General features: G+C 43.5%; 2 long non-coding RNA genes across 17 annotated transcripts in view; both read left to right on the top strand.

The window, feature by feature from the left end:
• The window catches only part of LOC135423696 (uncharacterized), a 125,460-nt gene that overhangs the window by 80,702 nt on the left and 19,019 nt on the right, over positions 1-25,739 (top strand). For 13 of the 16 annotated variants that reach the window (XR_010434895.1, XR_010434889.1, XR_010434890.1 and 10 more), the window contains 3 exons: positions 7,300-7,413; positions 15,844-15,927; positions 17,262-17,436. This is a non-coding gene — a long non-coding RNA (uncharacterized LOC135423696). Of the gene's footprint in view, positions 1-7,299; positions 7,414-15,843; positions 15,928-17,261; positions 17,437-22,570; positions 23,344-25,739 lie in introns of all 16 variants that reach the window. The other 3 variants (XR_010434896.1, XR_010434898.1, XR_010434901.1) reach the window with 3 other exon arrangements.
• Positions 51-2,953, top strand: LOC135423854 (uncharacterized). Its single transcript, XR_010434987.1, has 3 exons — positions 51-113; positions 2,253-2,373; positions 2,458-2,953. It is a non-coding gene; the product is annotated as an uncharacterized LOC135423854 (long non-coding RNA).

Raw genomic sequence — 25,739 nt, 5'->3', positions numbered from 1 at the left:
AGCACTGGTGTAATAATTTGTGTATTCCTGGTAAAATAATTTGTGTATTCCTGTTGGTAAAACTTCACCAACACCCTTTTGGGCTGTAACTCTGTAGGAATAATCCACCAAAGGTACAAGCACAGAGAAATTGTCTAATATTCAGGGAAAATGAAAGTAATTTCCTAGTTCTTTGCGTGGGCAATTCCAAAGCAAAGTGACAGGTTGGAGGGAGGGAGGGAAAGGGAAAAGGGACGGGAAGAGTGACAGGCCATTATTGCTCCTGCTGCTCGTGCTGAACGTCTGGCAAAAATATAAACGTCGTTCCCCAACCTGCTGATACCCCATGGTGTGTCTAATGAGGACTGGTGGGCTTGTGAGAACAGGTTTGACCTGAAGGAGGAAAGAAAGCCAGGAGAGAGATGAGGATTTGTGTTGGTGGGGTGCAGGAGGGTGTGGGCAGGGCCGTGTGGGTGGTTCTGCGGGACCCCAGGGGCAAGTTCCCTCCTGCCATGGGAAGATTTGTGCTCTGGTGATGCTGGAATATAGTGCCATGGTCAGCATCAAATTAAAGTTCCCTGAGAAGAAAAATCCAGCTCCACTATATAGTTTTTTTGTTAGTACAAAGGTTTGTAGAAAATTCCCAAAGTACCCAAACAAATGAGCTGTGTTTGCCACCGGGGAAAGGAGCGCGTTGGGAACACAGTGGTATTTCTTCCTGGCAGCCTGAGATCTGCCTCAGGAGTGGTTTGTACTGGATGGTAATTGAGTTTCAGCTGATTGCAGCAAAACTATGAATCAACTGCAGCCCATTTTTAATAATGAAGAACTGAAATATAATCAAAAATATATTCACAGCGCTATAGCTTTCAGTGATTATATGCAGCAACTGGTGCCTGCAGCCTCTTTGGACTCAGATTCTCTCTCTTGCCTTTTTTTTTTAGCTTAAGGATTAGAAAAATATCCAATATTCAGAGCAGTTGATTTGGCAAGAGATGGCAGAGAATGCAAGCATTAATAGTGCTCTTTTCTGTGCTCCAGTTATTTCCGATGCCCTGTTGCAGGGGAGCTCCTCTCCCCACTCCTGCCTCAGGCAGCAGAATTTGGCTAGCCATGGTGAGCTCTTGAAATCACTTGTGAAAATGGTGCAGTAACCTTGAGTGCTGACAACAGAAGACTGTATTTTTCCTCTCTGGAATACAGGAAGATAACGTGTGGCATTAACAGAAGGATAAGTTACTATGGTGATGAAGTCTGTATAACAGATGGAAATAAATATATGTATAATGCCTTTTAGGTATGATCTGACAAGAAAATTGTGACCTGTTTCCATGGGACTTGGTGGAGCATTGGAGCGTGTTAACACTGATACTTTCTGCAAGTTGGAAGTGATGGATGAGAGACCTTGTTTTCTGTCAGAAAAGCACTGCAAGGTGTCTGTGCTGCAGTAGCACCTACTGAATCTCAAATTTCTCCCATATTAGCTGCAGGCCTTTCACCCTCTCACGTCCAGAGCTGTGGTTTTACAATATAAACAATTCCCCTGTCCTTTCCTTGTCTGCTGCCTGTGGACACTGGGCTTTGCTGGGGTCAGCTCAATCTCCCAGGGCTCTCTCCTCTTGCCACCTTCTGTTGCAGCCAAAAACTCCCAAAGTGACACATTTCTGGCCTCTGTCCTTCTGGCTCCTGCCATTTCTTTGTTCTGACTCTGCTGTACGATGTTCCTGAGCCCAGGATCCAAAGTTGGCTTGGCTTTAAGGAGAAGATGATCTGTCCAGGGAGGGAAGGGCAGTGACTGTTTCTTGTACAGAGGCTCCTACAGTGGCTGTGCCAGAGCCCTGCAGACACTCATGGCTGAGTTTGTAACCACAGCCCTGCAGACCCTCAGGGGCTCTGGGCTTGGACAAATAAATGGAAATGCCAGAGGCAGGAGAAGATTTAACTCCTCACACCCCCACTTCCCACAGACCCTCTGGGTGCTTCAGTTTCAAACCTTTTCTGGGAGAAAAAAAAGAATATTCAGTTTTCCCTGCTTTCTCCACCTCTCCTGCTGCCGGGTCACTGGACCATTTTCAACTGATCTTCAGTACTGCTTTGCTTTTCTCCTCCCATATCTCCCCACTGTAGCCTAAGGCAGCTTGGCCAGTTGGACTCTGGGTGTCCCTTATCTTCATCTGTAAAATGCCAAAGTGAGTTAGAGAAAGAATTTAGGCAGTACTGAAGGTAGCGTGATGACTATGTAGATTAATTTTGAAGCCTTTTTTTGCTTTCAGGATTTTGTTCATGACTCATATTTGTTCACAAGATATGATTATAGAAGTTTTTAGAGCAATGGCATGTGTGCAGCTTTGGGAGGCCTCTTGTTGGTTTAAAGGAGACATCTCAAATGAGAAGGTAAAAGTCAAGTCTCAGATAAGACACCAGAACTTTATATTTCCACCAGCTGGTATTTATTTGTCTGCATCTGTCATTCTTCAGAAAAGGCTTCTGGCAGCAAGAGCTGTGCTGCATCTTCATGATGGATGCAGGGGAATCTGCTGCCTGGATTGGTTCTGCAGTGCTGAGAAGGTGGAAAACTTGCCTTTGTCAGTAAAATAAAGAGATATGACTCAAGGAGCAAAACAGGAGCTGAGTAAGGCTGTTCTGTCAAAGAAGGATTTAAAGAGGGCTGTGAGGGAGCAGTGAGTGGCTGCTGTGCATCCACAGCACCCTCACACCCCAGGCCTCTGCCACTCACCACACAACCTGCTTGGTTTTTCACATGGAAAAAAACCTTACAGGTCACTTTTCCAAAGAGTGGATGGTTGAAAGGGGACACATCAGCTCCCAGAGTGGCTGAACTCCAGCCCTGAGTCCAATACACCAAGTAAGGGCACATATTTATCTGTACCTATAATCTGGAGTTTATTTCTCCATTCAGAGTTTTGTGTTCTCTCAGAAGTGCTTCTGTGGTTTCTGCAACCAGCATTTTATTTGTGTGCTTCAGCCTGACTGAAGGTGCTTCTGTCCTGGCTGGGCAGCTGATGGCATCGTTGTGCTACCCCCCCAGCCATCCTGGCAGAGCTGGATTGTCACCCCTCCCTTCCTGGCAGTGTCTGACTCCTGACAGACACATTATTTGCACTCAGTTTAACTCAAGACTCCCTGGTGCCAGATGGGCTCTCACCAGCCCCGTGCTCAACCTTGGCACACTCTTGTTCCATGATCCCAAGGAAAAACTGGTTTAAGACAGAAAACAGCACCAGGAATTCAGCTTTCTGTTTCAACAGCCAGAGCCTGCATTGATAGAAGGTGTTTATTCAGTTGTGCACTCAGCTGGTGACTGGACAGGGTCAACAGTTGGTGTTTTGGCTGCTCTGGCCTGAGCCAATTAACTGATTTATTCCTGCACTGGCAGTCATTGGGCAGATGAATCAGATGTGTATTTGCATTTCCTAAATTTAGCATATGCATCTATGTATCCAGCCTGTGTGCACAGTTTGGGCATGTTTTCATTTGCATTTTATCACATTCGACTGAGGGAGGTTCAGACCATTTTGAGTTGAGCAGGACCCCTCGTGGCCACTCCATCAGAACACTGGCATTCCCAGACCCTTCATCCCCCTTTGGAGGCTTGCTTGCAAGGTAAGACTTCTCCAGTAGTGCAAATAAAGTTAAGCAAGTCCATGAAAATATCCCTATTCCTTGGAGGTTTATACAGCAGTTACCCTTGTGGAAGGCTACTCTGCTGTAATCATATCAGCTTGAACCCACAAACAAATTTAACCAGTATAGTTTCCTCTGTAAGTGGCCTTTAAACACCTCTGATACTGTGTTTTTGAACTATCTGTGGGTGGTTTGTTCCCATATCTTCCATTAAATGTACTTAATATTAAACAGATGATATATTGTATAGTCGTTGAATATCCTCCCATGGAGTCACAAGGGATGCACAGGAGGAAAGCAGAACATGGTGGGAGCAGTAAAATCCTGGAGCTCTTATCTCACATCTCCATTTGTACAAAGGTTTTATCTCACAGTCTGATTTCATTTTCACTCCTTAGAGTAAGGGGAAGCTCATAGGGATCGGGGTTGTTTTTGAGGAAATGAATACCAAGTTTTATCGTACCAAGTTCACTGCTGTGATCTGAAGGTATTTAAGCAAAGGCAGAATAAATGACAATGTTTGAGTGCATCAGGAATTTACCCTGCTAAAATAAAAGCTGGCCCTTTGGATTTAGTTTCAAATTGGAGCAAAGCAAGTTCTCTTACCGCTGTCAGCTTTTGATGCTTGTTGTGTTCCTCTGTTTTCTTCCCTGACAGAAGGAACTAAGGAGTGGCAGAGTGTTTGGCACAGTCTTGGAGATTGGGAAGCATCACTCTATCCTACTACTGAGGCACTAGACCTTAAAGAAGATGCTAATGAAGCTTGAAATCACATTTGCATTGCAAATGATGCAATTTGTTCTGCCTTTATACAGAATTAATTTGAACTGTTTGCTGCTTTGTTCCAATTGTGCAGCTGAATAATGCTGCAGCTTTCAGTGGCTCAGCGCTGTAAAGATCTGAGTCATAAAAAAGGCAGGGTAAATTAAAAATTTGCTATGTTGGACAGATCATCTATTCAACTTTCTGACATTTTTTTATCAGCCATCTTCAAATTATCAAGCAATAGGGAAGTCCTGCTCTCCCTCCAGGTCTGAAGTATTGATGCTCATTTGTTCGGTTACAAGCAGATTTTTAATTACAACTGCTTAAGAGATTACCTAAGGAGTTAAATCAGCCTCCTGCAGTGGTTTCAGTAGCTCTCTTGAGTAAACAGAGCATAAGGAAGTGTGAGTTTTATTTAGCAACTGGTTAACAAGAAAAGTGGCAGGTCTTAGGGGAAACCTGCTGAGGAACAACCCCTTTTGGCCACCTCAGCATGAGGCTTTGAACATCTGCGGGTGGTGACAGCAGAAAGCCAGGCCTGGAGTTGGTTAAGTCCAGTATGAAGAATAGAATCCATCCACATCCAGTGACCTTGTTCCAAAAGTCTGAGAACCCCCTTGCTGAGCCTGTGAATCTAAACCAAAGCTTTTATGTGTGGCAGAGCCACAAGATGTGCTCAGGTGTGTGTGGGACCCGTGAGGTTGCAGCATCTCCAGGGTCCCACACTGGGGGTTAAGGGGTCCTGGGCAGACAGGTGATTTCACTTGGGCAGCTCTGTCACTGTGAGTGTGTTCCCTGCATGACTGAGCACTGGGATCACCCCCTGCTCCCATGACAGCATCCCCTCATGGACTCCAGGCTGCAGCTCCCACCAGGGCTGGGTGCAGCTCATGGCTCTGCTGCCTTGGGGTCTGCCATCCAGCTCCAGTGCAGTCCATTAGAAGGACAGATTGCTGTTATTAGAATGTAATTTCTCTGTGCATGAGCCCAGAGGCAGGGAAAGACCTGCACACTGGCTGCTAAACACTTTTTGTCCCTGGGTGGCAGGATGGGAATATTGTCAGGAAGAGGCATCCGAGCAGGTTCTCCCTCGGGCAGTGCATGGACAAAGCAGCTCCTGTCTGGTCCTTCTCAAAGATTGTAACTTCCTGACAAATTTCTTTCTGGGTCCCTTGTAAAGCTAAGGATGATTTTTGTGTTATTTCAATGTACACTGCTGAAAAGGCAGGAAACCTTGGAAACACGAGTGATCTGTATGGTGAGATCTCAGGTGAGCCTGGGTGAAAAGTCAGGCTGGAAATAGCTGGGATCAAATCCTGATCCTCTTGCTTTTATTTCAGAACATATTTGAAATCTGAAGATGATATTTTCTAGGCCTACAGTGTTTATGGATCTGTCTGATTGCAGTATTTGTGTGGCAGGGATGAAATCTATAGCAGAAGCCCTTCATGGGTAGTTTACTGCCCAAGCAGCAGTGGCAAGTGTGACCAGGTCAGAAGAGAACAAAACCCAGACTTCTTATGTTACAGGTGCTTGGGTGTCCCTCTGAATCCTGGGGAGATGGTTCTCCCCAGTGGTAGATCCAGGAGACACACTTTAATCAGCATTAGTTGCCTCTGACTTTGTCTCAGGCAGACCAGGCACCTCCTGCACAGTAGTCTGGTGTGCTTTGATCAAAGCCAGATGAGCTCCAGAAGGACAAGCCCTGAACAGCTTATTACCAGGTCGGGTCTAGTTCTAACAGATGTTAAACATCCACAAGTTCAGATTTAGTCTGAGGTTGTGTTCCTTGGCCAAAGCAGCCTGGCTTTGGAACAGCCAGAAATCTGGAGCTGGTGTTGAACAGCTGGGGAATCATTTAAGGCCCCTTAATGCAGACATTTGGGGGTCACTGGGTTTGATTCAGTCTCAGTCTGAGAGTTGGATTTGAAAAGGTTGCTGATGATTTAGAAGCCAGTTCCCATTTTTACTGATAATGAATGTAACTACTCAAGGCATATTCCATAAACTTTTGAAAAAGGAATGCGAGTTTAGATGCCAAAATGGTGACAATTCTACCTACCTTGTGCATCTCACCTTTTGTGACGAGCAAGAAGAGGTCTCTGGAAGGGTAAAGGGTACAGCTGAAGCTCTCTCCCACGGCACTCAGCAAAGGGAGTTGTTCTCACCTCCACCAGAAGAGCAGATCCTTAGTCCAGACAGAAGAAAAGCATTTCAGATGATCTCACAAGTCACTGTCTGGCCTGCTGAAGGGTTGCCTTTTTTTCCTTTGACTTGTATGGTTTTTTTTCTTTTAATGATATTACTTTTAATTTTGCTTTAGAGTTCTGTGCTGCCTCAGCCTGACAGGAGAAATACCTGCAGGCTTTACTATGATACAGTTGAATAACAGTGTGATTAAGTACCTGAGTGTTTGAAAAGTTTTCAAAAGGATGTGAAGAAAATATATTTCATCTACTTATGCAACCGGAGTTGATATCCAGAAATTCAGATATTGGCTGCCTTCACATTGGGTGTCCAGATGCCATTTGACAGCTTGAGATAAGACATGTGTGTACTGGGGTTCCTGCTGCATGAACATAAAAAAAGTGTGTGCGTGAGTTTTTGGGTTGATTTTTTTACTTATTCATGCAAAACAATTTTTGCATGTCCTTGGAGGAGAGGCTTATTTAAATTTCTCAATATGTTTTTTCTCAATAAAAAACATTAAACAACAAAACCTAATGCAAACTGAAGAATTATGGCACTTGAAAATGAAGTTACTTTGATTATTTTCAAAGAAAGAGCATTAAATTACCTTCTTCAATATAATGTTTGGACAAGGGATTATCTTACTTAGATTTATTGTATCTCTGCAATAACTTTAGTCCACCTTTTAAATGCTGATCTATACTCTCCTCATAATTTCAGATTCTTCATCCATTAGCAGCTGTAACAACAACATCTCCTTAGTCTGTGACCTTCCTAAACTGGTGCCTATCTGGCTCAGTTGACATTTCCTGGACTTTCTGAAGAGATTTTTGGGTAAGTGTAGAGTGGTGCAGCTTCACCTGCATAGCTTTTTTTGGCTCTCTGCAAACAGAGGCTTCACAACAGTAACATCTACAAATTATTTAACTTTCAAATGCTCATTAAATCTTGGGCTCCTTCTGGGAAGGCTCTGCAAGTGCCACACACAGAATTCTGGAAGGGAGGTGTGAGGAGGAACAGGATAAAAATTGCTTTTCCTTTGCCCTGGGATGAGTTTCTGTGTGGTCATTCACTGTCCCTCAGCTCAGTGTCCCTTCTTTGCCCAGGCAGTGTTGTGACATGGACAGCAGCCCATAATTCAGCCCATAACAAAGCCTGATTAGCAGAAGGCTTGGGCAACACTAATGAGGAATTCTCATTCAACTTCAGAATTTTAAGTTTGCATCAGAGCATTCTGAAAGGAGGCTGCTGCCTTAATATGCTGATGGGGCTCACGTGGCTAAAGCAAGAATTATTGTGATGTCTGATTTAAACCACACTTTTCACCATCTAAATCTTTTTTTTATTCCTGCTGCATAGTTTTAGCAAGAAAAACGAGTGAAAAATTGCTGTCATAAAAGACTCATCTGCTTTCCATTACACTGACATTTAAGGATTGCACACATTAAAATGCTCCTCTGCACTACAGAGAGCCACAGAAAAACCAGGAGGGTGAAATCTCCAACAAAAGGGAGGTTTTGTAATTCAGCCACCCTGGGATAGACGTGAACCAGGACCGGGGAAGGGTAAAGCTCTCCCTGCATCCAACCCTCCCTAGAGCTGCTGTCAGGGAATTGAACTGCCAGTGCACAGGAGAATATTTTCTCAAGGCACCTTTTACCCTCTGTCTCCTTCAGATAAAAAATGAAGGTGTTGATACTTTCAGCCCCAAGTCAGGATGTTGTGCTCCCTGCAGGGAGAACTCCAAAGTCAGGGAATTAATGTGATCCAGGTTATCAGTGCCTTTTTTGTCTGTACTGGAATGCAATTGTTAAGAAGCTTTTTCTGTGAATTAGGAAAGCCAATTCCTCCTTTTCTTCTGGGCACCTTCCCACTGCTGATATCTTTGGCTTTCTCACCAGCTGAGGAGCAGCGTTTTTTGTGAGAGATTTCCCAAAACACTGGTTGTTTTCTAAGTGAGTGGCAGACAGCTCTGTGTGCCTGTCCATGGAGAGCTGAGGGGTGTCCCTGTGGGTACATGGAGGAAAATGTGGTCTTAGACACCCACCTTCCCAGATACCTCCAGTAGACCCCATGAACAAAATTCAAGAACCTAATTTTTAAAATACCATCTCGTATGTCTCTTGGCATTTGGACCACATAGCACAAGCCCAGGTATGGGAATTTTGACTACAATTCTGAGGAATTTTCCTCCAGAACTTTTTCTACAAGTCTCAGATAAGCACAAACCATCTAAAATCTGTTTTTAAAAAAGCTTCTTGTGGTCAAAACACAGAGTGTAAAAGCACCAGCGCTGGGATTCTGCCTCTTATTCTCCAGCTACTACTTCTGTATCACATTTATTCAGTTTTCAAGTCAGGCCCAGGGTTTTGTTTCCATCTCTGTGGCTTCCTGCTCAGCCTGTTTCTTGTAACTCCCACAGTATTTACTCTGTTTGGTGTGATGCTCCTGCCAGGAGTGAACCTGGACTGGGGGTGCTGCTGCCTGAGAGGGAGGGAAATGCCTGTTTTCTAACTGGGATATCCCTCCTCTTTCCAAATGGAGTAAAACCTTAGTGTTGTTAGTAAACTGTGTGTTTTAATTTAGGAGAGAAACTAAAAAGAGACACTAACAGCTTTCATAGGATTCAGCTTGCACTGTTTTTTCTGAACCCAAGAAATATTTAACATCGATCCACCTTTGTGTTAAACCCTGATCTTTGGGGTTTGGCAGTTGCCCAACCTCAGGTTGTGAAAGGATGTGTTTATTGCTGTGTAGCAAAGAACAAAATAGCTAAACCTCCACATTTGAAAGAAAATATTTCAGCTTCTCATAGAAATAGAGCTGTGTGGTTCTGATTTCCAGCATCTCCTTTTTGGAGTTGAACATCCTTGTCCATGCTAAGGCCCATTGCAGTAAAGAAATGACTTGTCTGAGGCTCTCTGAATACAGTCACTCAATGACCCATAAAATTCTGCACCTAAAGGCTGTGGGGAGCTGATTCACCAGCTAAGTAACTTCAAGTGATGTCCAGTATAAAGTAGAAATTAGGAAAAATTCTGCACAGCAGTACCAAATATCAGATCCCAGCCTACATTTCTGGGGGTGGGCTTTTGCATCTGCAAGTGATGATGCTCCAATTTACCAGCCCGTACAAGTGATGGGTTCAAACACATGCCACTGAATTTATGGCTCTGAGAGCCTTAACTGGGGGTAGCAGGAGGAAGGGGAGGAGGGGGAGGGAAGATGCTCCAGGGGAGGAAAAGTGAAAGGAATGAACACTTTCACTGAACCACAAATTGTTGGCCCTTTGTGCCCTGCTGGTGCATTAACAAGCAACACAGATCCCCCCTGGAACACGTATTGCTCTGTGCTCTCCCCTGCTGCTTCACTTGCCCTGTTTTCTGAGGCTGCACAGGAGGAAACAGAACCAAAACTGAGCCATGGGATGAGTTATGGCCATCTAGGACAGGGGGAACAGCAAGCTGTAACTTCTTCATTGTAAAGAAACCCCAACAAACAATCCTATTTTATCAAAGCATTTGTCTTGTGCCCCTCATTACACACCCAAGTAGGTTTTTGGCTTCAGTGGATCCCTGTCTCTGGTATTTTAAGCCCAGGTCTAACTTGGGTGTATTTGGGCACAATGAGACATGAAGTGAAAATATCTTGAGAGTATCTTTACTGTCATTAATCTTTATAAACAACATTATAAAACCTCGTACTTACCTGGATAAATGGGGAAAATCAGACAAGAAAGAAGCACTTTAAGTGTGCTACCAAGAACCAAAAAGAATTGTTTTTTTAGTTTGGGGTGAGTCCAGGTAAAATTTGGTATGTAGATTAGTGTTTATACTACACTGGAGATCAAGGGTCCTAATTCTAAGGCTGAATTATTGCACTGAATTAATGCAGTGCAAGCCTGATGTGGGATGGGAAGTGTGGATTTAAGTTATTTTGTGCTTGAAGAGGCATTCAGTGAAGGAAGTGATATTTTAACTGTTTGACAGAGACTATGCTGGCAGGTTTTTGCAGGTTTAATGACTTTGGCCAGCAAGAATCTTCTCAAAAACATCTCTTCTGAACCCTGACTTGGCCTCTTTAGAAGACTTTCCTTCTGGGGACTGTCAGAGGGAAAACAAGGAGCTCTCCTGGCATCGGGTAATGAAACGCTACAGCACTTCTGTGAGTGGGGACATTTGAAATTCCCCTGGTTTACAGGTTTAATTGGTTGCCCAGAACATCATTTTCTGAGCTCTGAATGGGTCTGCTTCCCAACAAAGCAGGATGTTTTGTAAATTGTTTGTCTTCCTTGGATTATTCTCCCTTTCCCTGCCAGCGGTGCTTGCTGCATCGTTGCAGTGGATGTTGGCTGTCAGAATTATTTAGTTAGAGGTAGAATAGGCTCTCTTCTGGCCTTTTTGCTATAACAGGATCATCTTGTATCCCTGTCATCACAGTAATCTAATGTAGCCTGTATATAAAATTGAAATATATATGGAAATTATATAACTCTAAAACACATGGACATCATGTGTTTGGGCCACAGAATGGCTTGGGACAAATAACATTGATGTTCTCCACAGAAAGGTATTTTTTAGTATTTTATTTATGTTTTTGTCTGAAAGTGAAAAATTATTTTTATAGGAAAACTATTCTTTGTTAAAGGTTTGAGGGTACCTGAAGGTTTTCTGGTAATAAATAGTGCTACTACTATTTAAATATTAATTGCCAACATTTATTGAAGGACTGCAAATATTAAAGGTCAGATTTGTCCTGTCTCGTACCATGCAAGTCTCATTAAATCTGTAATCAGAATCTGATCCAATAAAAAAACTTTTCTCCACTGATCCTAAGCACACCTTTTAAGACAATTAACTTGGCTCAGTGTTCTGATTTGATCTTAAAAAGGAACCGTGTTCCTTTGAAAAGGATTAATTGCATCCATTTGAATCAATAGTGCTGTTAAAAGAACACTGGAAAAGGAAACTAAAAATGCCATATGAGGTAAATCAATGAAAAAAGATAGTAAATTTTATAGAAAAATACAGGAAGCAAAATTGACAGTCCAAGTCTCAGCCAAGGCCTCAGTTCTGGTGCAGAGATGGACAGTGTAAGTATTTAATTAAAGCAGCTCAAACCTCCTGCAAGGCACAGATCACAGCAGAGGCTGAGAGGCGCAGTGGGGGCAAGGAAATATCTTGACAGGTTCTGAATGCCTGGAGTGCAGTGTCTGCTGACAGTGCCTCTACCTGAAATATTTACAGACTGGGATACTGAGGGTCTGGGAGCACAGGCTCCCATGGCAGGTAGACACGTCTCCCTTTGGATCCTGTCTCACCAGTGGAAGAGGTGACAGTCCCTGGTCTTGTCACTGCCTCTTGCTGCCACTCCTGTCCCTATCACTCCCAACGAGCCCTGGGCTGAAGGCTCCTGGGGATCCTCAGCTGGTTGGGCTCGTGCATCCGCTGTGCAGGTCTGGGCTCATCCAAACCACACAGGCTGTTCACAAAATCACACAATCAATTTGGTTGGAAAAGACCTCTGGGATCACTGAGTCCAGTCTACAACGTGAGGAGCAGCAAGAGGGAAAAGGAAAAAAGGGAGAGACAGGAGGAAAAACACATTTAGGAGCAGTGACAGGCAGCTCATGTGTGTCCTCACAGAGGGATTGTGGTTAGAGGTACAGCCCCAAAAGAAGGACACGTGGTTTAGTGCTGCCAGACTGAGGCTTTGCCTTCAGCTCTGCTGCTGACAGCTTGATGAGCAAATTGTTTCATGTAGTCGTGGAATTGTCCTACTCCTTGGAAATATTAGTACTAATTGTGACTAGTTTAAGCTAAAGATGAAAAGCCTGAGATGGTGTTATTGTTATTATTAACACTTACATGCCAGAGCCATCATTTATCTCTGACAGCCACTTGCTTTCTTTTTCCAGTTCTTCTCTTCAAAACACAGGGGAGGTCCCTTGAGTCACATCCCCACCCTCAGGCACACAAATCACCTCAAGGTGGGAATTTGGCACCCATGGATCTGCTGTCACTTTAGTGCAGCAGTTTCCCTGGACACAATCCAGAGCACGTGGTGCCCTGGCCAGGCTGAATGCAGGAGATCCTCCTCATGCATCTCAAAATCTACACCCAAATAACCTCCCAGACAGTCTGTGTTCCAAACAGAAGACAGCTGGCAGTCTTTGACTTCAGAACAGCCAAACAGCCTTGTGTTTGCTCGGGTTCTTCCTCAAGCTAATCAGTTAATTGGAGTTAAGTACTCTGAGACGTTACACATCCCTCTTCTCCGAATGAAGAGGCCCTGCCACCAGCCAGGCTGCACAGTCCCCTCACAGCTCCTGTCCCTCCCACGTGCTCAGAATGACAAAATAAGGAACTGTAGTGACAGGACAAGGGGATTGGCTTCAACAGAGTTAGACTGGATATTAGGAAGAAATCCTTCCCTATGAGGGTGGGGAGGCCCTGGCACAGGTTGCCCGGAGAAGCTGTGGCTGCCCCTGGACCCCTGGAAGTGTCCAAGGCCAGGTTGGACGGGGCTTGGAGCAACCTGGGCTAGTGGAAGGTGTCCCTGCCCATGGCAAGGGGTGGAACTGGATGAGCTTTAAGGTCCCTTCCAACCCAGGCTATTCTGTGATTATGATTCTACTCTGTGCCGTGGCCTGAAATGCTCTGCAGCTTTCTCTGAGGCTGGCATGATTTTTTTATGAAGACCAAATTAATTCAGAAATATGAAAAGAATGGAAATAGGTACAAATATGCCAATTTATGCATTTAGCACTCCTCGCAGCATTTTTGGATTTCTTCTTTTTCTTCATTGCCCCTATCCCCTCAAGCAACTCAGGGTTGCTCTATTTCATTAACAGTTCAAATGCCTGGTGAATTCTTCCAGAACAGCCTCATAAATTCTCATCCCAGGTACAACTGGTTTTTAAGTGCACTGTATAGGTTTATCCTTATTTAACCACACGTCTCACCATTTTTGATCTCTGAAGGCTGAGATTTCAATATTAATTGTGATTATAAATCTTTGTTTTTATGAGATTTCAGGATCCCCAGAATATTTGTTTCCTTAATTCATCAAGAACTTAGGAACAATTGCAACACTGGGACATTGCAAATGGTAATTGGAGGCACAATTTGATTTTATGAGCCATGTGGATTGAAATGTCTGTGCTTGCACCAAGCCCTGAGTCAGGGATCAGCCAAGGGTTGGTGACAGCCCCTGATTAATCCCAGCCAGGCTTCGAGCCAGAGGCAACCTGGGGCTGGAAGCTCCATCTGCAGTTTCCAGCCCCACAGGGCCCCTGGGATTTCACTCTGGGGGTCTGGTATTCCTGGGCAGAAGGCAAAGCAATCCATGGATTCATAGTTCTCTGGGGTCCTTTGTTTTTTTATATTCCTGATAAAATACTACCAAAGTATGGATGTTTTTTAAACAGGGGTTTTTTTAAGCAGAAAAAGAGATCTGATTGGTTGTTTTATTCCCCTAATCTGCCTCAGAAATGAGGTCCTGTAGATCACGGACTTTGCTGAAGATCAGCTCACTCCTGACATCTAAGAATGTTGCCCAATCAGTTCATTCAGAGCTGGTTCTTTCACAAAATTTTATTTCTATAATCTTTTTTTTTTTTTCAGCATGAATCCTGGTAAGATGTTTTAGGCAGCTGCATTTTAATCTTTAGCATTAATTAACTTGGTAAAGTGTAAAGTAGCAGAAGCATGGATGACAATACTAATGAAAGTAATAAAAACAGATTAATGACTAAATCCAAAGAAACAGAACCCTCTGCCTCCCTGCAGACATGGGTATTAATGAGGTTTCCTTTGTTTCTCTCCGAGGGTGGGCAGTTTCTCCCACCCCACAAATCTCTGTAAGTGCCAGAGTTTTGTTTATTTTGTGCCTGGTTCCAGTTAGAGCTTCAGGCAGAAACTGGTAAACACTGTGAAATATTGCTGGAAATGGGAATTTCTGACCTGACAGTAAAATGACACACCAGTAACATTAATGGGATTTTTTTTCTTGAGGTGACCAAAGAGGTTGCTTTACCTTTATGCAAACTTGAAACTCTGAGATTGCTTTGCTTGAGTGGGAGAGACAAGCAGAAACTTTTCCCAACTTATTAGGGAAATTTAAATATATGGAAACGGACAAAGGAGGTGAATCAGGGAGATCTGCCACACCAGCTGCTGGCCTGGTTATCTGCTCAAATAAATAGGACCAACAAGTGTCTTGAGGGTAAATTAAATCTTGAGTTAGCAATGCATGGAAACAGCTACTGGGGATTCTTGATGGTTTTCCTGATGTCTCTCAGTTTGTGTTGAGTGCACTCTTCCCTCCCTGGGTTTCAAAAGGCAAAACAGGGACAGGTCACAGCCTCTTACAGTGATGGTGGGGCATAACAACACCTCAGTGCTGGTCTGCCAGAGCCTTTGTCCAGGAATGGGTGGTGATGGACTGAAAATTTAAATAAACCTCTACATTTCTGTGTCCATGCCTTAGGGAAGCAGAGAAGGTTGATGTGCAAATTCCTTCTGTTAATGACTTGCGATCCTGCAGCAGCTCAATTTGTTTCCATAATGAAGCCTTATAACGTTAGTGGCAGTACTCATAGCAATGTAATTAATAATGCTGTTTGTATCACCAAGAGCCAGTCACTGCTTCTGCAGAAGGATCGATATCTCACAGCAGATTGACCTCCTCTCACTCACTGGGCAATGGCTTGAACCTGTTTTCACCCCAGCAGCTCATTGAGGATGATGCTCAGGAGTTTTGTCACGGGGGGAGAGCATCAAAATCCGGCCATCACCAACCACAGCCCTGTGAGGAGGACAAAGTCTTGGAGCCAAGGCTCCATAATTGAAGTTAAATAAAGTTACACTTCTAAATGAGGCTCTCTCATGCCTCTGAAAGGGGACCTGGTCCTCAGGAGTAAATCAATGTAACCAGCACATCAGTGTCCAAGGCAGTGCTTTCTGTTGGAATTTGTCTGCAGCTGGATCACTCCTCAGTTATCTCATGTGTAAGTCAAGACCTTCCACTTAGTTGTAGGCAATAGTAAAAATGTCATTTATAAAACCAGGAACAGAAGAGGTTCAGTCACTCTCAGCAAAGACATTTCTCTTGACAAGGTGGACTCCACAGGGATGGAAAGCATGTGAAATTCTTTATTTCATTAGTACTTCATGATACTTGTTTAAAGAAGACTCAAACATTCTAACTTGTTAAATTCTTTCATTTTCTTTTTTTTTGTTTGTTTTTTTTTTCTTAAATCAGGTCCTTTCTACCCAGATGATTCAAGAACTGGCAGGGTAATGAAGCAAGAAATACTGTGCAAATAAAGGCTGATCAACGGTGATGGTGAGAACTTTTTTTTAAATAATTTGAAGTCCTTTGGTTTTTCTTAGTGCTACTTTAATTCAAACTTCTAAGAATTGCTGAGGCATAAGAAGCCTTTGTTAAAATTCATTATTTCTTTCCCTTTATTTAAAGAAGGAGAAATAAGAGAGTGCTGATGAGATACATGGGAAGGTCAGAATTGATAGCAGCTGTAAAGTAGAACAAAACAGCTTTAAAACCTCATCCCTTTCTGGTCATAAATAAAGAACATGATCTCAATTATTTTTCTCTTCTATGGACCTGTTTTAAGTGAAGATTTTTTATTATGTGCATTTTCTTCCCTGAAAACGAAGTATGTTGACCATAAAAAATAGTCCTTCCCTTGGGTAAGCTTTAATCCATGGATTCTGACAACCCAGCAATCAAGGCTTGCCTCTTCATCCCCAGGCTCATGGCTTGTACCTTGCAGAGGGTTGTCCATGTGCAGTGCATGACCACAATGATGTCCCAGGCCCATTTGTGTTGTATAAAAACAATGCTGTGGTGACAAGGCAACGGGGTTCCCAAGGAGAGCTGGGAAGGGCGTCAGAGCCCGGCTTAGTCGGCCGTGCTGGGAACTGGTTTGCTAAAGACTGCCCAAACTAATTCAGAGAAACTGTGCTCCTGAACTTTTAGCCAGGGAAAACTCAGGATCTCAGCAATTTCCCCACGACAGCCCTGCCTTGGTCTCTCTGAACCAGCAGTGAGTGTTGGCAGGGAATGAGCTCTGGGTTAGACAGTCGTGACAGCATCACCTGAGACCTGACACAGCTTCAGTCAGGCTGTTGTGGAGATATCTTGTAGTGCTGGATCAGTGATCTGTGGATCACAGCCTTGTTCAAAGCAGAGCAATAGATGAAAATCCACTGTATCCCCCCTGGGACTCCGTGTTCTCTCAGTTTTTTACTGAGCTTATCAAATGTTGTCGTAGCAGAACTGCTCTCTGACTCTGCAGCTTCAGGGGAGAGAGGGGAGTAGGAGAAGAGAGAAAAGCTGTCCTTAAAATCAAGAGATTGAACTGTAAGGAGAATAAAGAGGCATAATATCCAGATACAGTAGAGCTCCTGAACAGCCAGCAGGTAGTCCTGATACAGGTACACATGGGAGCAGAGCTGGAGGGAGAGCATGACAGGCCAAACTCAGCCCTGATACAACCAGAGGAACAGGAATATCAAGCTGGGCTTTCTTCTATCCAGAAAAGGAATGTGTATTTGAGTTCTAGTCTATTTATCGAATTAGAGAAACAGTTTAGCACACATTTCCCTTCCTTCTTTAATGTTTTATATTCACACCTTGGAGCATCTTTCATCTTTCAGGCTTTCACTTCCCATTCTCTTGAGCAGCTGGCAGCCACTATTTAATCCTCATTTACCTCCCTCTGGATGAAGGCATTGGCCCTGCAGCTGGGAAGGCTCTCACAGCCAGCACTGAATGCAGGTCAGCAGGAATTACCTGAGGCTTCCTACAGCAAGTGGATTTTTGAGAAAGAAGGTGAGTTTGGAGATGACAACAGAGCAATGCTTATGTTTCTGGTTCCTGGCCTTGCAAGGCTCCCTTTGGCCTGAACCATGTGTTTGGGGTTTGAGCCTGTGCTGGACATCAGTCTCCCTTTGCCACCCGCCTTCTCTTCGAAGAGCCACCTCAGCATCTTCATGGGGTCCAGGATGGGCACAGAATTTAATGGCTTATGCTGTCAGAAATAGCCCCAGGGTCTCCTCCAGTGATGCTGGGGCTTGGTCTCTGGGAGTCCCTCTGTGGCAGTGGCCAGTTGAGGGCTGGTCCAAGCTCTCTGCAGTCAACAGGAGGATTTCTTACCCTGAGGGGTGCAGATCTGATCCCAGCTCATTAACCCTCAGCAAGAGAAAAACACCTGCTCCCTCCTGCAGGTAAGTGCAAGTCTCACTCCCCGAATAATTAACTTGGCCACGTAAACAAAGAACATGCAGAACAAACTGCTGAGGTTTAATAGCAGACATGACATTTGAGCCTACAATTAACGAGCTGCCAGCCTACAGCAAGCCTGTCCTTTGTCACTGAAGGTCTGACTTGATGCTCTGTGGCCTTTCAGCAGGAGCCCCTGGATGCCCCCAGGGACCACGATGTGCTCAGGAGCCACCCGGGTCCCACACACGCCTCGCACCAGGCAGGAGAGGCACTGCAGGCTCCTCTAGAAATTAATATTTCATGTAAAAGCCCTGCAACAATGACTCTTCAACATGCATATATAAATAATTAGTGTGGTTATAAGCTGGCTGGTTTGGTTTTAATTGACTGTATGTATGTATTTATTGACTTTGAAAACGACGCCAAACTTTGCTGCTAAATCCGAGGAGCTGACTTTCCCTCTCCCGATGGTTTCCATGTGCTGAGCAGTTTAACACACTGTCCCTAAGTTACAGAAGGAGAAGACTCCCCTCTCGTGGCTGCGAAGGAAAACGGCATGTTCTGCACTACACTCTCCACTTAGCTAGAGAAAAAAGGAAAATAAGTTATAAAATTCCGGTCATCATCTGCCCCCCCCCCCCCAGCATGGAGCCTGGCCAGCTCTGCTGGGGTTTAGCAGCCTCTTCCCTGTTTGCTTCAGGGCAAAGGGAAATATTTGGGGAGAACTGATGTAAGTTATTTAAATGATAACTAAAAGTCATGATCTATATCAACAGTCAGAAACACTGAAGAACAGATTTAAAGCTGTTTTCCATTTGCTCTTTTAAAATACTTTGTTAGTAAATGTTGACTTTTATGTGTTGGATTTATTTTGCTCTATAAAACTGCTCTCAGAGGGGAGACCTTATAGATAAATGTTCAAACCACTCTGTAACTCAGTAGGCATTTATTCAGATGACCAGGTTTTCTATTTTTATTAGGCTAGAAATGCTGAAAATCATCTGTTATTTAAAGGATGGCTGATTTCATTTCCAGTTGGTGTGAAACTGCTTTTGAATAAAACCTGAGATTTAATTTAAAGGCTATAAAAGCAGCAGCTTAAAATTATGAGTTAAAAACTGTCTTTAAATACTTTGGGTGCATCAGAAAGAGAAGCAGTAAGTTCATGCAGGCACAAGTGACAATTAAAATTAAGGCTTTTATGAACCAAGGGGAGTTTTTCTCAAAATCAGTAAACCCAAGTGCTTTTTTCTCACCAATGTGTCTGCCAGAGTTTTGGAGCTCACAGAACTCAGCCTCTCGCACCTCATTTGTGGGATAAATGGGAAGAAGAAAACAAGTTTTCTTGCTTTTTCAGCTCCTTGATGGTTTCTCAGGGTTGAACAACATTCTCATTGAGCAGATATGCTGAAACTCAAATAAACTGAATTTCTCCCTCTTCCTTCAGAAGAACCAGTTATTACTCAAAGTAAAGATCATTTACACATTTAAATGTCCAACTTCTTGGAGAATTACTTCCTTCAGGCCACTTACTTGACTTTCTTTACAATATCAGCAGAAATGATGCAGTATTTGAAAACTATATAAATAGTTTATAAAAAGTTTAAATAGCTGATGTTAAATTTATGCCTCAATCTAAGTTGTTATTATTTCAGATTTCCTCTTCAAATTTGCATATTCTTAAAAGAAACAGTTAAATGATCTGCAAGTCTTTTTTCTTAAATCTGTATTTCATCTATTGTAGAGACACTTAAATTCCAGGAAATAATTTGATCCTTGGGATTTGATCCTGGACCTACAAGAAAACAGTAAAAGGTTTGGATTCAAGGCTACGATCTTGGACAACTGTCAAAAGGAAATATAGAAAAATGTAGCTCAGGAAAAAGGCAGCCTGAAATTAGAACTGTTGTTAACACAAATAGAACAGATTCGGATTTTAGTTTTAACCCTGGTGCTTTTTTTATACTATTTTGAAGCTAAAATGGGAAGTCTTTTATCTAATGAAAATCCAAATATAAACAGTTCCTTTTTAATTTCTAGATTTTTCTGTTGAGGAAGACATGATTTTTGAATTTGCTGCATATCTATTACTGTTCTTATTGTTAAAAATGACACGTATTTAACCCAATACTTTGACACATATGGTAGAACCGTTTACTTTTAATTATTACTCCGTGGAACTAAACCCTGTCATTTTCCTTATGCTGAGCAGATCTATTCAAAAAGACCTGAAAACAGCCTGGAAATGGAATTGATCTTGGAGTTAGAGCAGGAACAGAGGAAGCCACAGCATTTGTGTGAGTGTCAGTTCTCAGAGCTGATCAGAACAGAGGTTCCTCTGGTTTTGTGTCCTGTCTTTGGCTGCGTTCTACAGGGCATCACTTGGTACCATCGACACCAGTTTGATTTTCATTGGTGTCTTTCTGGGGCTGAGGCACCTTCAGAGGGCAGTGCCACCAGGGAACTGAGTGTTCCTCTTCATTTACAAAACAGACGAAAATCTGCAGCTTTTGGAGCTGGAAATGTCTCCAAATGTATTTGATGTGTTTAGTCCACATACATTATGCATGTCCTCAGCTTCACCGAGGGCTTCTCAGGAGATGCAGCTATAACCACACTGCAGCCAACTGTTTATGCTTCCCTCTGATTAATAAATATACTCCAGAGAAGGCAATTTTAGCCTTCTGCCTTCGGACTCAGCCTGATCTCAGTAAACACTCCACGAGGTGCAAAGGACACTCAAGAGCTCTGCAGTTTGCAGCTGTGAAGCTCCTGTGCTCATTCCCTGCCATCCTGATTGAGATTTTAGGAAGCATTTCTTCACTGAAAGGGTTTTTAGGCGTTGGAAGGGGCTGTCCAGGGTCCTCATCTCTGGAGGTGTCCAAGGAATGCCTGGACGTGGCACTCAGTGCTCTGGGCTGGGTGACAAAGTGGAGATCAGGCACAGGTTGGATTCAGTGATCTTCAGGGTCTTTTCCAGCATTAATGATTCTGTGATTCTAAGAGCCTTTCAGATCCTTTGCAGATTTTATTTCTTTAAGAATCTGCCTGCAGACCTCTCAGATCCCCACTGAAAATAGAAACCAGCAGCCTTGGGGATGTGAGAGGTTCAAACGGGGACCGTGCTCTTCCCTTGCTGCCACAGACCAGCCTTGCAGAGGAGATCCCTCCCCACACATTCCCGCTGCTCAGCATCCACTTCAAAAGCTTTTTTGGGAGCTAAGAAGATGCATTTATGCCATCCAGCATGGAAATTTGGGTTTGACCCTTAATACTTTGTAAAGGGTAAAACCTAGGGCGTGTTTGGTGCCTCATTACTGTGCCCAGGGACACACGACGTGTGACTGGAGCTCCTCTGGTGAAATGAGCTCCAGAACACAAACGGTTGTTCTGCTCTACATTGAAGCAATAATGATTTATGAATCTAATTAGGCTCTGGTTTGCAAGAATGATGAATATTCACATTCTAAATAGCTGAGAAATATTAAAAATGTATGACAGCTTTACTTGTGCCAGCTCTGAGGGTTCTGGGGAATGTTTTCCTGAATGTGCTGAGCTTTCTCAGCATCATTTTTGCCCCATCCCTGGAGGTGTTTAAGGCCAGATTGGGTAGAGCTTTGAGCAACCTGGTCTAGTGGAAGGTGTCCATGCCCATGGCATGGGATTGGAACTTTAGTGTCCCTTCCAATGGCCCAAGAATCATTCTGTGACTCTGTGATCATTCAAGGGCTGCTCTAGGGGAAAGGGGTGTTCCCCTGATACAGGGCAGCACCTGCAAACCCAGCCTCTGTGCCCCCTCCAAAATCAGCAGTGACAGGACTGCAACACTGAAGGTTTTAGAGTCTCTGGGACAATCTGGTCCACTGCCATAGCCAATATCCAAGTCCTTTTCTCATATGTGCATTTTTAAGAACTGGATTTCTTAAAAGAGAAGTTAAGGATAATGTTTTCCTAGTAACCTCCCCCTATTGCTTATCTTACTGGTCACTTTGGAGTTTGTGTATTTGAGCTGGAAGGATTTGATAGCTCCTTTTGCATTTCATATTTAATTTTATGCCTTTTACTCTAACAAAAGCACATGATCAGCAGTCCTGCTGCCCTTAATAAGGTGTTTAATTTACAAGTTCTAAGTTGCCTACGGAGCTCCACATTGTAGGGGAAGTTTGTCACTTATTTTTTTATGTCCTTCTAATTACTTTCTATATTTTGCTTTGCTGGCACAAGGGCACAGTATTTGATTTGCTTGTGTTGCAGCAATCTTTACAGAAGACCCAAACAATATTTTACCAGCTAAATGGCCAGTTAAGACTAAATTAATACCATGGGCTGAACACTGGTCTGCTGCAGAGCCCATCATGTGAGAAATTAATTTGAAATGCAAAGTGGGGGGAGGTTGTGGTGGATTTTTGTTGTTGTTGTTGTTGTTGATATCAATATAAGTATCAGGCTGAAGGAAAACAAACACTTCTGCCTTGGCAGGGCAGCACAGAATCAGCACCTCAGGAACTCTGAGTCTACTGCTTATGAATGAAAATTGGGCCAGACAACCTGGAATTCAACATTTATAAATTGCAAATAAAAATTTGGACTAAAAAATTGACGATCATGGGAACTATCTACCTGCACCTTGAAAACGGAAACAAAACATTCCTTTTACCCTGGGCTGAGGCTTTGGATAAATTGAAGAAAATTTAATATTTTATGGGTTTTGTCCATCATACAATCCCTTCTCTCACAACAGGAATTTCCTCATGGTGTGGCATCTTGACTTGGACACTCTGGTGGAGATGCAGCAGCATTCCCATTAGGAACTGGCTTTCCAGTGTGGCACAAGTGGTAACAAACCCCCTGCACAACAAACCTTGGTACAGGGTCTCCAACTGGAGCAAGAAACTCCTTCTAAAGGGTTGAGCAATCTCTGCAAAATCCTGCTGACTCCAAGTCCTGAGCTGACCACGTCCCACCAGCTCGTTGGTGTCTGTGAAAGGACAGGCTCTGAGTTGATGGATTTGTCACCTAAGTGGATGAGACAGACCAAAGGGGAGCGTGAGGAAGTGTCATTATCCCTGTTCCATGGCCTGGGAGATGGAAGGCAGTTACTCATTGAAAGTCACACAATAGATGTGTGGGTGCCAGATGCTGGAGATGCCAGAGAAGGGATTTAAACCCAGATGTCCTGAGTGCCAGCTCAGCACACTAAATTCAGAGTTGTCCATCCTCTCCAAAATCCAAGAACCTTTCTTATTGATTCAGTATTTAGAACATTCTGGCTGCCATAAAAGGATATTTCACAGAACTCTACAACTTACTAATGTAAAAGACACCTTTTACTACGCCGTTCATCTCCTCTAGGATTGAAGAAATGTATCCATCTAGGAGGCAAGAGAATAACAACTCCGGTGACTTTTCACAAGTGGATGTTCCATCACATCTGATTGACTTGCCAGTAACACCTGAAAAGTCTGTGTTAGGAGAAATAAATCCAATCCCACTCGACACTGTAGTGATTTTCAGGTATCCGCCTTTAATATTTTGTTCCTCGGTTTTCCTCCAGTCTTTGATGCATTTTTAAACATTACAGATCATAAAAATTTATTGTTTTCAGATTGATAAAAACAATTCCTTATGCTGGAATAAATGGAGAGTCTCTGGTGGATACGATTGAACTGATGTACAGCAAAGAACACAAATTAATGAGGAAGCCACTACCTTGGAAAAAAAGGGAAGGAGGTGGGGAATCTGTAGCTCTGAAGACTAAACTCTGGAGCATAAATTACAATGGAAGTTTATGGAGTCTTTTGGATTAAATGAAAAGCCAGTCCCATTAAACCAAATGGAGCATTCCTAATCTGACATGTTGACAAGGACAACCCTGCCTATTCCAAAAGGGAGTTTCAAATGAATCCAGATTTATCTGATGTTCCCAACAGGGGCTGGGCTGACTCGAAAGGAAGTTATCCTGGCCAAAAATAAACAAGATGCACATGAAGCAGTTTGTGCCACCAGGAAACCTTCCAGGGAATATGCAGAGAGGAGAAGGAGAGCCAGGAGAATCACAGCCTAGGATGTCTTTCCTCTCTCCTCATTATGTCCTGTTTCTATTTCTTCAGAGAATGTAAATCAAAGCTTCTTCCCCATGAGATCCCTGGTCCTTCTATTCACTTTCCTGATCTTTGCTCACCTAAGAATCTCCATGTGCTGCCTCTCCCCAACACTCCCTGCAGTTGCAAGGGAGCAGCCACAGAGATGCTGTTCCTGCATCCACTGATGTTCATCCTCAGTTACTGATTCCTGGAGCCAACCAGCCATGCTTTTCCCAGGAGTGTGTGTACACAGTGTGAATTATGTAATTCTAGAAAGCAAATTTAGCCTTTTGCAGCTGCTTTTACTGTGGCAGACATGAAGTCACAGTCATTGCAAATAGCAGGACAAGCACCTTTTGCATTTACATTTTGTCAAACCAACCATTTAATTTGCAATGAGGCCCCAGGAGATCTGCCCTGGAGAACTGAGATTGTTCAGCCTGGAGAAGAGAAGCTTTGGGGTGACCTAATTGTGGCCTCCCAGTGCCGGAAAGAGCTACAAGAAAGATGGAGAGAGACTATTTACAAGGGCCTGGAGGGATGGGACAAGAGGGAATGGCTTCACACTGACAGAGGGCAGGGTTAGATGGGATACTGGGAAGGAATTCCTCCCTGTGATGGTGGGGAGGACCTGGCACAGGTTGCCCAGAGAAGCTGTGGCTGCCCCATCCCTGGAAGTGTCCAAGGCCAGGTTGGACAGGGCTTGGAGCAACCTGGGCTAGTGGAAGGTGTCCCTGCACATGGCAAGGGGTGGAATGGGATGATCTTTAAGGTCCCTTCCAACCCAAACCATTCTGTGATTCTGTGATATCATCACTGCACCATGTCTGAGCACAGCCTGATGTGAGTTTTGTAATCCCCAGAGTCACTAAATTACATGTTTCAATGAGATCTATAACCCCAGAGACAGAGAACCGCTCCTTAATACAACAGCCTCCAAAGAGGCTTGAGCTCAAATACCCCTGCAGAGAACAAAGCTTCCCAGTGTTAGAGACAATACTGGGGAGTTCTACCTCATGCAACTGTGCTTTTAAAGGAAATCCAAGTTTGTGCCCATAATAATGGTGTGTTCAGAGCTTCCTAACAGAGAAAAGTCTGTCTGGCTACGTGTGGACAAGCCCCCGTGCACACAGGAGGGAAGGTTGAGGAGAGTCTGCTCCTCAGGGCAGCTCTGGGAGTTCTGAAGCACAGACTGTGCACATGCAGGATGGAGACAGTGAGAGGATGTTTGGCAGTGAGGGCCAAGGGTTAAAATAAGAGTCTCAGAAGGTCGTTTCATAGCCTGAACTATAGATTTCGTAGCAGTCTTAGTATTCTCTTAGCTGCATTTCAGAAATCAGAAATCTGCTCCAGAAAGTGTGTTGCTTTCCATCCACTTAACATTTAAATTTTGTGTGTGAATCTCTTGCATCAAAATGACAGCAGTGCTGTTTGTCCCTGAGCTGTGTCACTTGCTGTCCCCAGTGATAACTGTATGATAATGGCCATATTCTAGTAGAATGTGATACTTGAAAGAAATATTCTAAGAGAATTAAAAAAAAATAGATTACTAGTGCCACTTGCAGCAGTGAGAACATTTGCAAAGAGATAGGGCAGTATATTGCTGCAGTATAGAAAATTGTGGAAACACTGCACATAAACTAGAAAAGTGACAATCAGTGATTTTATGAATCCAATCAGTGACTTTATTCACCACAGCCATGTTGATCTTAACAGCAGTTTTAGGTACTGCCAAGGAAGAGTTTTTATCATATATATATACATATATATATACACACAGATAGCTATATTAATATATTTACATGAGTGGATAGATGTGTGTGCATT

This window comes from Pseudopipra pipra, chromosome 17 (genome assembly GCF_036250125.1).
Source record: "Pseudopipra pipra isolate bDixPip1 chromosome 17, bDixPip1.hap1, whole genome shotgun sequence".
Classification (NCBI taxonomy): domain Eukaryota; kingdom Metazoa; phylum Chordata; class Aves; order Passeriformes; family Pipridae; genus Pseudopipra; species Pseudopipra pipra.
This window is presented reverse-complemented; position numbering and strand designations above follow the sequence as displayed.